Source organism: Citrus clementina, unplaced genomic scaffold (genome assembly GCF_000493195.1).
Source record: "Citrus clementina cultivar Clemenules unplaced genomic scaffold, Citrus_clementina_v1.0 scaffold_9, whole genome shotgun sequence".
NCBI lineage: Eukaryota > Viridiplantae > Streptophyta > Magnoliopsida > Sapindales > Rutaceae > Citrus > Citrus x clementina.
In genome coordinates, this window is record NW_006261964.1 from 28143129 (window position 1) to 28153904 (window position 10776).

The 10776-nt window shown below is 30.4% G+C and overlaps 1 pseudogene; it reads left to right on the forward strand.

Annotated features, from left to right (window-relative positions):
- Nucleotides 1-6777: 6777 nt before the first annotated feature.
- Nucleotides 6778-8339, forward strand: LOC18033224 (annotated as a pseudogene).
- Nucleotides 8340-10776: the final 2437 nt, after the last annotated feature.

Genomic DNA, 10776 nt, shown 5'->3' on the forward strand with positions numbered 1-10776 from the left:
CTTAATCCTTTTGCCCCTTGCTGTTTGCTTTAAGACCTTTTGGCCCCTGCTATACAACAAGCCCATCGCAAGAAAAGTAGTATAGTTATTAATCTTCAATCCTTCATGTATTTGTTGGGAAAATATACTTTTTAAAAGCTTATGTGTTTATTTAATTGTAATAAATAATTTTTCTTATTAATAAAATAAATGAGATATTTTATTCAAGTATTTTAATTGCATTAATATTTTGAGTAAAGTTCATTTAATTATATTATATGTATTTATGTGATCACCATATGGATTCATAGAAGACATAAATATAAGTTATCTTACGATTAAATAAATTATGTTCGCGGTTGATAAATAAAATTGGACACTTTATTTAAGTTTAGACTGTAATAAATTCATTAAATGATTTGTCTTAATCATGTATGATTTTGTTGATGTAGTACGACTACATTGAACAAGATCACATATGATATTTAATTAATTTTGTAATAACTGTCAGGCTTATTAAATCTCATAGGCATTGATTTTACTGTAATCTTAATCTTGAGTTAGTTATGATTTCACTATTGTAGTTGTTATTCCATTTGAGTTACCAATGGACATGACACATACTTGTAGTCAAGATTACCCGGTATCTTGGTGGGAGCAATTATGAATATTGGAGTTATAGATTAATAATATAGAATTTATACAACACATTTCTTGATGAGTTTTCAACACTTGATCATAGATTTCTCTGGCCATAGTGTGTCAACATATTTAGTATGTTGAATATGATTATTAGAGAAAATCAGTAGGTATCAAAGAACAAGATGTAATTAAATTGATTGGACAGTTGAGATATCAATTTAATTAACGATGTGGTACAAATGATTATGCAGTAAAGAAATCAATATGGCATGGGTCGAATTATTATTCGAAAACACTATCCTAGATAGCCTACAATTATGGAGGTCAATTCCAATCTTTTAGTGGAGTAGATTTAGAATTAAATAATTGGGTTAGTTTAATTACAGGTCTAATTATTGTAGCCACTATTGTATGTACCAATATGATCCCGGGTTAGCTCATTTAATTGACTGTGTCATTACTAGATTAATAAGCAAGATAACTAGTTATTTGGGTTAAAAGCATAAATATATTATTTAGTGGGAGACTCCATTTAATATACTTGTGTGTAAAAGGCATTGCGTTATTTTATAAGGTGGGCCCTTATAACACAAGAACAAGTAAAGCCACTTTTGGTTTTATTGTTTTTAATTTAAATCAAATGTGATTTAATAGAATTAAAAAATAAATAAATATGGAGCCTATGGTTTGCACCAAATAGAGATATAAAAGGGTTTGTTTTCTAAAAAAGAAATGAGAGAGTCACATTATACAGATCAAAGAAAAATATTTTTTTTCTCTCTAATCTTGAGAGGAATATTTTCTCTTGCTAGTTGCTTTTAGTGGTGATAAAGGCACTCACACGTCAAGTGCAGATCAAACCTGAGTCGTAACCTGGAAGATCATTGGTGACGGATCGTGATCTAACTAGATTGGTGGTGACGGATCGTGATTTAACAGTAGTGGTAGTGACGGATCGTGATCTGGGAGCCTAAATTAATTTAGCGAAAAAGCCAAATTGGATTGTCAATGTTTGATTTTTTAGATTACGAATTCTTATTTATTATATGAGATCAGTCCTAAAAATTTTTATAAAAATTTTAAAATTTGATTTTTAACCAACAGTATGTATATGCAAAGTCTTTTGTCCTCCGCCTAAGGTGCTACAATATAGGAATATTCACATATAAATCAGACTAGAAAATAGAAATTGAATGTGAAGTTCAAGGTTAAGAGTATTTCAATGAATCACCTTCAGCTCCTCATGTAGCACAACAAATATTTTCTTCAGTTGTTTATTTCTCTGCAGTCAACATCATTATATCGAATGAGAGCATATAAGTTCGTAATAAGAAATAGATAAAAAGAAAATGCTGCGAATGCATCAATAAGATAATCTAATTACAAAATCCCTAGAACTATGATGAACCAATAATATTTAAAGTGGAAAAATAAAATGAGGAAATAATGAAAGCATGGAGTGAAGCATAAACAAGTGAACACAGGGGAAGTTTGCACAAAAACCTGAAAGTCCCTATTCCATAACCCATCTTTTTTTTTTTTAATGTAAACAAACATATGTAAGAGAATCATAATGGAGATAGCAATTGAAGTTCCATGCTACGAATGCAATACTATAATCCTAACTCTGGAATTCAACCTCGGCTTCAGAAATATCACATTTACTTGCTAGGTAGAAATTGAAGAAACCTCTTCTGCAATTTCGGTTGTAACCACCTATATGACCATCCCTTCAATTTATTCATAAATCAATCTACCTTACCCTCCACAGAGCCTGCAACTGACACACTTGCCCAAAGTAATTGTAGGCAGGGCCTTCACATATCATACATTCAAAATAATTTGGACTCATACTTCCTGAATTTATCCCAACGAGAAACAAAATCACAACAAATAAAGAAAAGAACAAAAAAAATCGATTAACAATCATATGAACAAAACACAGAAACAAAAAATCAATTAACAATCATATGAACAAAACACAGAAAAGCAAAATCAATTAACAATCATAGGAACAAAATAGACGCAGCAAAATTTACCCAAATAGACACAGCAGCATCATCACCAGTCGATCAGAGCAGAGACGCACCACCACCGCCACACGGAGTTGAGACCCCAGCGGCAGCTTTCTCTCTCAATGCAGCAGCCACCGTCGGTCCTCAATTATAGTAGCAACAGAGCAGAGATGCAGAAACAACAACACATAGAGCCAAGATGCAGCAACAACTTTCTCTCTCAATATAGCAGCAGTAGCAACTTTCTCTTCAACGCAGCAACCCACTTTGCTTGAAGAATTGTGATGGAGAGAGAGTTGTGACCGTCAATTTTGGATGAAGAACAAGAGTATTCACGAAGAGAGAGAGAGAGTTGTGGTGATCAATTGTGGATGAAGAAGAAGAGCACTCACGGGAGAAAAGAGAGGGTTGTGAATTTAGATCTGGATTATCTTTTTTGTATTCGTTTTACTGGCACTACAGCTTCAGCCAGTTACCCATTTTCTAACTTTTAAATCTCAGCTGTTAACCACCTTTGTTCACAATCTAAAGAGTCGTCCGCTAAGAGACAAATGACTGGGGTACCAAACCCATGACGCAAGGAAGTTGGACCCTCCATTTACAACATAATTACTTTAAAGTCAGTGGGATCGTACAAATATCAATGAACTCTTGCTTTCACTTCTACTTATTTCTCTATTTTATGCGTAAATAATTGTAGAGTAACCAATAAAAAAAAAACTATAGAGTAACTATTAATGGCCATGGACTCCACAACAATTATAAAATATAAACTTTTTCATCCTACCTTTAATGTGTTATATTTTAGACAAATAATCAAATATTTTTAAATATATTTTATTTTTAAATTTCAAATGCGTTTTTTAATTTACCAAAAAATGATTATTCTTATGTCATAAAATTAAAAAAACATTATTTAAAAAAATAATATCAGACATACCCTTATTTATTTTGATTTTTTATATTGAACTCTTGCATTAGGTTTTAATTATGTATTTGTTTGGGCTTATTATTATTGGTTTTAATTGTTATTCTTTATGGACTTATATAATAGTAACAGAGAGGATGATGATATTTTAACTTAAAAGTTATAGGTAAAATATTATATAACACTTATAAAACATACATTTGTACTTCAACATGACTGAAATTTTAACTATACATAATTAATGGGGGATTGTCAATTTCCCCCTTACAGTAATCAGCATATACCATTTTCCCCCCTACTGTTTTTATAATGACCAAAAACCTCCTTGACAGCATAAGTTTACAATATTACCCTTATTTTCAACTACTCTTTTATTTACATTTATTATAAATTAAATAAATTACATGAATAGAAACTAAATAATAAAAAATTAAGTCTTAAAAATAAGAAATATTTGTTTTGATATGAGAAAAAATTAATAATAAATTTTTTTTGTAATTATTTATTTTGTGAACATTTTCTTATAATAAAATTTTGTAATATTTTAAAATTAGATGTAAAAAATATAGGCAAAATATTTTATTATTTATCTTATAATAAATTTTTATTTGTCATTCAAGTTTTCTTATAATAAATTTTTTATCATTTTATAAGAATTTTCTTATATATTTATTATAAGAAAATTTTCACAAAATAAATAAGTACAAGAAAAAAATTTTATAATTAATTTTTTTGCTCATATCAAAACTTATATTTCTTGTTTTTAATGCTTAATTTTTTATTTAATTTATATTCATGTGATTTATTTAATTTATAATAAATATAAATAAAAGAGTAGTTAAAAATAAGGGTAATATTGTAAACTTATGCTGTCAGGGGGGTTTTTGGCCATTAAAAAAACAGCAGGGGGGGAAATTGTATGTGTTGATTACTGTAGGGGAGAAATTGGCAATCTCCCCATAATTAATTGATTATGTAAAAATTCTATCTTAGATAAAATAAAGTCCGATGAAAAGAGGATTTTAATTTTTTAGATAGAAGAAAATAATCTTAGGATTTTCATTTTGTTGTCAAATGAGTTTTAAAGTTAGAGTTGGCAAAAAAGGCTTGGCCGGCCAGGTCTAGGCCCATGGGCTTGAGGCTCGGCCTGCCTAAGTTGAGATTGGATATGAGCCGAAAAATATAAATTTTGTACAGATTGGGCATAGATAAGGGCCTAGAAAAAAAGCCTGAGCTTTTTAATTTATAAATAAAAAATAAATTAAATTTAAATAAAAAACTCAAAATATTAAATTAATATATTTTTCTATATTAGTATTTCTAATTTATTATATTTTATTATTAATATTTTATGCATTAGACTATTATTCTATTATGTATTGGACAATTATCATTAATTTGAATTTTTTTTACTTTATTAAAAAATTATTTTATATTTAATAAAAAAATTCAAGCCCGGCTCAAGCCTGGACGGTTTTTTGAAAAGCCTAAGCCTATTATCAATCTTATCCCAAGCCTAAGCCCATATTATGACAACCCTATTTGAAGTCATCACGGGTTGCTAGATCAAAATAAATAAATAAATAAATAAAAATTAAATATATATTGACTAGGTTAGGTTATTTCAAGTTAAATTTTTTACACAAATTTCGAGTAATTGTTTTAATGAAATCCAATGGTGGTCGAAATGACATCGTTACATGCTATACTTTAACTTTCAATATCTATCATTAAATTGTATAATATCACTAATTCAAAATAAAATTCTGTCAAAATTTAATTAAAAAAATTTAAGTTGAAATAACTCTCGCCTTATGAATATAATGGTTGCAAAATTATGATCTTACCCCCTATTTGGAATTGAGATTGGACAAAAACTAAAAAATTAACACTAGCTACTGCTGCTTGAAAATTAAATTGATTTAATTTTACACTTATATGATAAAAAATTTATTATATTTTTACTAATTCTATCAAAATTATTATTTAAAAATTATATTTACTATATATTATCAATTTTTATTTTATAATTATAATTTTTTTAATACAATATTTCAATACCAAATGCGGCTTTACTGACTGCGGAGACCATGAAACTATTCCATTATGAATTTCCTTTTCTTTATTTTAACAAAAAAGTTTATTTTCAATCTTGCTAGTACGTGGGCCTATTTCGACCACACAAACGGCTTCCCGCGAGACGCCGCAAATGTTTGTACAATTAATTAGTTGCAGATTTGTTTTTATATTTGCAATCTTTTCTTCTCAATCGATTTATATGCAGGCAGCAGAAACATCTTCAAGTGAATTACTTAAGCTGTGTTTATTTGTTGGAGTGGGAGTGAGAAGTGTGGATTTTTTCCACTCTAGCGTTTACTTCCTTAAAATGGGAAGGGAGTGGGAATCTCACTCTATAGGCCTCATCCATTTTTGGAGTGGGGAGTGGGAGTGGGACTCCCATTGGGGTAGGTGGGAGTGAGAATCTACTCTTACCTCTCTCTTTTTTATCCTTTTATTTTTTTAATTTAATTTAATTTAATATTTTATAATTAATAAAATAAAATAAATAATATTATATTTATTTGAATAATATTATTATATTTAACTAAATAATAATTTGTATTGATTCTAAGTTAAAATTATTTTAAAATAATATTATTATATTAATAGAGAATTAATAAATATAATATTATTATATTTATTTTAAAATAATAGTACTATATTTATTTAATATTAATAATAATAAATAGTTTATTCTAAGAAAATATTAATTTTGTACTAAATAATATTATTTTATTATTTTATATAATAATAAATTTAATATAATTATATTAAATAAAATAAGGTTTCACTTTATATTAAAATTAATAATTTATTGTTCATAATTAAGAATATTAATAATTATAATAAATTTACAAAAATAATAAAATAAATATTATTCATTAAATATATTTTTTATTAGTTTTGTAATTAAAAACTATAGTTCTTTAAATAAGGATAAAATTGTAATTTGAAACTATTTACTCATAATCCAAGACAAAGTAAATGCATAAATTGGATTCTGATCTCTATTCCATACTTCTATTCTAGTGTAAGTAAACAACCTACTCTCGCTCTCACTCCACACTCCCAATCCTAGGATTCCCACTCTTCAGGATTCCCAATCAAATCCAAAAAGTAAACGCTATCTTAGTTTATTCTGAGAATTCTGAGATGGCCATGGCGGCTGAATCATCCTACAGGGTGAAAGTTGTTGATGAAAGCCACGTTGGCCCCCCGTGGAGCTCTGTGTCCCCAAAAACTATTCCTCTCACTTTTCTGGACATGATATGGATTTCCATATATCCCATGCAACGTATCTTCTTCTATGAATTCCCCGATATCAACACTCCTCATTTCACACAAAATATACCCCAATCTCAAGCACTCACTTTCCCTCACTCTCCGACATTTCTTCCCCTTTGCTGCCAATCTTATTTGTCCACCGCCGCCGAATCACTCTTTAACTCTTATATCTCGTACAAGAAAGGCGACTCCGTTCTGGTCTCCGTTGCTGAATCCGACTCCGATTTTAACCATCTTACAGCTAACCAAGCCCGAGATAATAATGGGTTTCATCAGTAACTTGTTCCGAAACTGCCTACCCAAAGTTTGCTGTCCGAGGAAACGCACGCGGTGCCTTCTATGGCTGTACAAGTCACCTTCTTTCCAAATTCAGGCATTTCAATCGGGATCGCCGTCAACGATGTGGCAGCCGATGGAAGAAGTTTTAATCATTTTGTGAAATTTTGGGCGTCCATGTCCGTTACCCATCGGTTAGAAGACTTGCCTTGCCACGAAAAGGGTTTGGTCGAGGACCCAGATGGACTCGCTTCCATCTACTTGAATGATTGGCGTAATTTTTTGAAGAATTGTTCGGCTCCTTCCTCTGCCAATAGTGGTGGTGGAGTTACTCCTCCTGCAGTTGTTCCTCAAGACAAGGTCCGTCTCACGTTGGTTCTCAGACGTGCGGAGATTGAGAAACTGAAACAATTGGTGATCACTGCTACTCAAACTCAGAGCGAGCCGGCGGCAGCACGCATATCTACGTATGTGGTAACGTGCGCTTTCATGTGGGTTCCTTGGATAAAGATACAAGAGGCCGAGGAAGGTACTACTGGTGGCCACTTGGACGATGACACGCTTTACCACTTCATGGCACCAGCAGACTGCAGAGAACGATTTGAGCTTCCATTTCCACCAACATATTTTGGCAACTGCCTAGCACGATTATCTGCGTCGGCTAAGCGAAGTGAGCTAATAGGGAGTAATGGGATTGTTGTTGCAGCCAAAGCCATTGGACGAGCTATTTGTAAACTGGAGAACGGTCCGCTAACAGGGGCTGAAAATTCGTTGTCCCATTTTATAGAAAAACTTACAATGCCGAGTCTGTTAGTTACGGTTGCTGGCTCGCCAAAATTTCGCGTGTATGATACAGATTTCGGGTGTGGGGCAAACCGAAGAAAAGTGAGGTGGGTCACATTGGGCATGGATCTTTCTCTCTTAACGAATGCAGAGATGAAGAAGGTCAAGGTGGGGTTGAAATTGGCTTAGTAATTGGTCGACACCAGTTGGACTTCTTCAATGCCATTATTGAGCAAGGGCTGAATATTCAATTAGCCGTTAGCCGTACTGCGCTGATGACCGGATTCCGATCCGATCCGACTCTCTTAGACTACCGCAAATCGGAATTAAATTGTAAGATTGCATTTTTAATTATCCAGTCTGTTAAGTAGTAGGTGATTTATATTTATGTTGTATTTACTTCTCAGATTAGGGAATCAGAATTATTGATAACATTTACTTAACAAAATAGAGTCGAAAATCGAAATTGAAATCGAAATCATGAGCCCATCACAATTTGGGAATGAGAAATGAAAGACTCATTCAAACAGAAGTGGGAACAAGTCTCCCATTTATTGGAATGTCTATTTTACCCTCCAAAAAATTAAAAATGATCATATTGTCCTCATTTATAATTAATTAATTAATTAATATATTATTAACAATAATTATTAAATAATTATAATTTTTGATAAATAATCACAATAATTAATATACTTTTATTATAATTAATTATTTAATATACTATTATAATAATTACTAATATAATTATTACTATTAATTAATATATTAGTATATTATTAACAATAATATATTAATAATTATAATGAATTAATTTACAATTTTAATAATTATTAATATAATTATTACTAATAATTAATATATTATTAACAATAATATATTAATAATTTTAGTTTTTAATAAATAATCACTATAATTAAAATATAAAATAATAATTATGCTAATAAGTCATTAAGTATTTTTTAGCAATTTATTATAATAGAATTCATTCTGATTTTGATTTCAAGATAAAATAAACACATCAATAGAATTTCAACCCATTCTGATTCCGATTCAAGTAGGTTAAATAAACAACTTATTCTAATTTTCATTCCCTATTTTTATTCCAGCTCATTCCGATTACTGACAAGTAAAAACAGTATTAAAATTCTAAGTTGTAACATTTACTACTTACTCGCATTAATTTTGTGATAATTTCCTTCAGAAATATATAATAACTTGCATAATTGCTAGCAATAATAGGCCCACTACATAATACAAATCAAATATAGATTAGTTACAAGCTTGATTAACCAGCTACTTGTTGCTAGAAAATAAATGCAGACTACAATATTGTTTCAGTTTAAGCATAAGGCAACCTACTTTCGATTGACAGGAACCCATTAATTAATTGTCTATCTTTAATTGCTCTCACTTGTCATCTAGCTGTAAATTTATGTACGTACTTTATTTCATAAAAACAAAACCCCCTCGCCCCAAATCACCGACGCTTGAAACAATAATTGATTCAATTGTATATAAATAGATGAGAAAATTCCAGCTCGTCAATTTCTTTTTTAAGGCAAACAGACTTTATTCTTTTGGAACAGATGAAAAAAATAAATAAATAAATTCTCTTGCTAGAGTGACTTGACAAGCTTCCCATTCGTCGAAGCAACTACTGAAGGGAAAATGAAAACAATGGCATGCACGTTTTTTGCAATAAAATTCCATGCATATATATATAGGAAAAAAATATTATAGGAGAACGTTTTATGGAGCAATACAGTGATAACTGTTTAATATTATTGTGGATCTTTACTCATTAGAATAAATTTTTGGATCAAATAATTTTATAAAGTATGTTGTAAGATTGCAAAATATTTGAGTCTTTTGTTTTTATTGTAGACTTTTTTTTTCCTTGTTCCTAGTATTTGAAAGTAAATCAAGAATACTCAATGTTCGGATTGCGTTATCATAGAATTTAATCAAGAGATTTGAATTACCAACTACTCATTTTATCTTGATCAATTTCTAGTTTGCTTGAATCCTTGCTAGGAAAAAGGCTATGATTTTCAAGAGTTTTTAATCGTTTTGCAATTTCTGGTGTAACGGGTTACTGATAGAATTCCAAGTCTCATCTCAAGTCTCAACTCTCAAAATCGTTTCTTGAAGGAGAACCAAAATTTACTTTTCCAAGGATGGTGATGCAGTGGTTCTCGGTTCTCTAGAAAATATTCAACAGAGATTAAAAGGCACCCAGTGTAGAATAGTGAAGGAGGAGGCCAACAATTCCCATTTTCATTTCCTATTTCTGTTTCTCATTTTTCTTAAAATTGATACAGGAAAAAAAAATTCTACAAAAGAAAGTAATCATTTTCTTTTTCGAGAAAGTAAAGCATCTATTTGTTAAAGAGTTATTGAGGACGGCTTTAATGAGGAAATTGATGAAGTGGTTACAGCATCATCTTCGAGAGTTCACTTCCAACAAAAATAGGCTCCACCTTATCAGCCATCAACATTAGCAGTTTAGCACAATTATTATAATTTTCATATGCACACAACGCTCATTAAATATCTTAATTCTCCTAAAACAAAACGCAACCCAAATCAATTTCCACGGGAACAGAGGCCGTAAGCAAGTCTCCAAATCTCGAAAATGGAAACGGAGTAATCATCTTAAAAATTTTCCCATTCCACGGTGAGCACATGCATGTCAGGATGAAACTGCATGCATACATCCTGTGAAAAGCGTATGGGGGACCTTGTTGATCAGATTTTAGCCAATAAAAACACAAACATCATTAAATGAAATCTTCATAAGTTGAT